A 3398-nucleotide genomic window follows, 5' to 3' on the forward strand; every position below is an offset into this window, starting at 1 on the left:
CCACATACGCTTGAATGGGTACGGTGGGCGGGATATCTATAAATACTAATAATTATTCATTTGACTGGACACGGGGATGGATTAATAGTCACTGGACTCATTAAAACAGGGGTGGATTACATTCAAGGGTAATTGGTGTAATTGTTAACAAAGTATTAAAACCTTGGATTACACGCAGTCGATAACCTGGTGTACTCATTAAACAAAGTATTAAGACCTTGTTACAGTTTAAATCCCCAATTAGTTGAAATATTTGACTTCGGGTATAAGGTTAATTTGGTGAAGACTCTCGCACTTTATAATTATGATCGATGGACTATTATGGATAAAACCAGATGGACATATCGATTAATCCAGGACAAAGGACAATTAACCCATGGTAATAAATTAAAATCAACACGTCAAACATCATGATTACGGAAGTTTAAATAAGCATAATTCCTTTAATTTATATCTCTTCGCACTTTTATTTACCGTCATTTTATTTATCGTCATTTTATTTACCGTACTTTAAATTATCGCACTTTTAATTATTGTACTTTTATTTATTATCATTTACTTTACGCTTTAAATTAAGTTATATTTATATTTAATATTTTACATTAAGTTTTAATTGTGATTTAAGACAAAAATTCGACAAACAGTCATTAAACGGTAAAACCCCTTTTATAATAATAATACTACTACTTATATATATATATATATATATATATATATATATATATATATATATATATATATATATATATATATATATATATATATATATATACAAATATAGTTTAAAATATATATAGCGTTAAACTCAGTTAGCTCCCTGTGGAACGAACCTGACTTACTAAAAACTGCAATACTCTACGATTAGGTACACTACCTATAAGTGTTGTAGCAAGGTTTAGGTATATTCTATTCTATAAATAAATAAATAACTTTTGTAAAATTGTATCGTATTTAATAGTATTTCGTAGTAAAATATAATCTATTTCGTACTACACCTCGCACACATCAAGTATTTTTGGCGCCGCTGCCGGGGAACGACGAAAGCGAAACGCTATATAAAAAAAAAATTAGTTTTTAAGATATTTTTGTAAAAATATAATATTTCTTATTTTGTAAAAATATTTTATTAAAAATACAAAAATATAAAATCATAAAAAAGTACATATATATATCTATTTAAGTGTTTAAATAAAAAGAAAATATATCTTTTTTATATAAAGTATAAAAGTATTTTTTTTTAGTTCTTAAAAATATAAGTTTATAAATATTATTTATATTAATTTGGTAAAGATTATAAAGTAAAAAGTAAAAAAAAAAAAAAAATTAAACGATTGAACCTGCAATTTTTGAACCTGCATAGTAATCTGAATCTGCATCCATGTGATCGCATGGCTACACCACTTTAAACTCATGCGACCGCATGAGCCTGTCTGACAGGTCTGGTACCTTTGACTGTACGATTAAGGTTTACGTTTAATTATTATTATTATTAATTAAGTTATTATTTAGGGTTTTAATTAAAAAAATATTTAGTTTAAGTTTATTTAAATTAGTTTTAATTAAGTTTTTATAATTATAATTAATACTTTTATAAAATAATAATATAAAAATAATATTTTTATAAAAATAAGTAATTTTATCATTTTTTGTATCTTTTTATAAATTGTATATTTTTATCGTTTAATTCATAATTTGTATTTTTATCATTCGTAATTAGTTTTAAACTTAGTATCTTGCCGTAGTAATTTTATATTTCTAGATTTTTTGGCTTTGTCGTAAAATCCCTTAAGTGTTTTTTTTAGATTAAGATTTAGATGCTTTAGAATTTTACGACGTCGCTTATCGCTTTAATATTTAATAGATTTTAGTGCCTATTTAAGTTATTGCCGTTTTGAATATAGAATTCCTTTTAAGCTTTAATACCTTTAGATGCAACTTTTAATATTTAGTTTTTAGACTTTTAAGTTTCAACGCTTTACTTTCTTATTATTATTTTCGACGTTTTTTGACGCACTCTTTTTCTTTCTTATTTCTCGACGCTCTAGTTTTTAGGACATAGATTTTATCTTGAAACATTTCGACAAAAAATTATTTTAAGCGGTTAAATTGATAGACATCCAAAATTTTCTGGTTCGTAGTAATAGTTGGATTTGTTAGTGGCGAGTTGTGGGCTTCCGATTTAAAGGGTCCTGGCTACCTGCTGCATCTATTGGCTATTCGAAACGTGAGAAAAATTAGAAAAGTCTATTAATTTGATAACTTATATAATTTTTTATTTTTATAACTAATAGGATATTCAGTGAATGCACCGAGCAAAACGTTCACCACCTTTCATACATTCACCTCCTGTAACTCGATCAAGACATCTAGCCAATATTGTCACCCTTGATTATTCTTTAGAATCATCATCTAGTCGACCAAGTACTCCAATTCAAATTTTCGATAATCCATTTTTTGAACCCGACCTCACAATTGAGAACCCGGAGGATATTCAAGGACAATTCAGAGATCCTGAACCACTAATTATTCCTCCTGAACCACAAATCATTCAACCAGAGATTGTCGAGGAAGAAACCATTAAATCAGAATCCCCTAGTGATTCAGATTCAACAAATTCAATCATGGAAAATCTGGAACCTCTAAGTATGGAAGACCGAATGAGAGCTACACGCACGGGCCAAGGACACGCAATTACTCAACCAGACATTAATGCGCCCGATTATGAAATCAAAGGACAAATCCTACACATGGTAACTAATCAATGCCAATTTAGTGGTACGCTGTAGGAAGATCCAAACGAACATCTTCGTACCTTTAATCGGATTTGTAATCTATTTAAAATCAGAGAAGTTGAGGATGAACAGATCTATCTCATGTTATTTCCATGGACTTTAAAGAGAGAAGCCAAAGATTGGTTAGAATCATTACCTAAAGGGGCGATTGACACATGGGATGTTTTAGTTGAGAAATTTCTTAAAAGATTCTTTCCGGCATCTAAAGCCGTGAGACTTAAAGGAGAAATTGTTACGTTCACGCAAAAGCCAAATAAAACTCTATATGAAGCATGGACAAGATTTGGAAAGTTGTTGAGAGGATGTCCTCAACATGGTTTAGACACTTATCAAATAGTACAAATATTCTACCAAGGATGCGACATTACTACACGAAAAGACATCGACATAGCAGTTGGTGGTTCCATTATGAAGAAAACCGCAACTGAAGCTTACAAAATTATTGATAACACAGCATCCCACTCACATGAGTGGCATCAAGAAAAAGACATCGTTAGATCATCTAAAGAGGCTAGAGCTGATTCTAGCCATGACTTTGATTCCATTTCTGCAAAGTTAAATGCTTTCGAGAGACGAATGGAAAAGTTGACTAAAGATATTCACGCA

At 29.5% G+C, this 3398-nt stretch overlaps 1 non-coding gene across 1 annotated transcript; it reads right to left on the reverse strand.

Moving 5' to 3' along the window:
* Window positions 1-3005: 3005 nt before the first annotated feature.
* LOC139894872 (small nucleolar RNA R71) lies at window positions 3006-3112 on the reverse strand. Its single transcript, XR_011775351.1, has one exon. It is a non-coding gene; the product is annotated as a small nucleolar RNA R71 (small nucleolar RNA).
* Window positions 3113-3398: the final 286 nt, after the last annotated feature.

Source organism: Rutidosis leptorrhynchoides, chromosome 2, assembly GCF_046630445.1.
Source record: "Rutidosis leptorrhynchoides isolate AG116_Rl617_1_P2 chromosome 2, CSIRO_AGI_Rlap_v1, whole genome shotgun sequence".
In the NCBI taxonomy this organism is placed as follows: domain Eukaryota; kingdom Viridiplantae; phylum Streptophyta; class Magnoliopsida; order Asterales; family Asteraceae; genus Rutidosis; species Rutidosis leptorrhynchoides.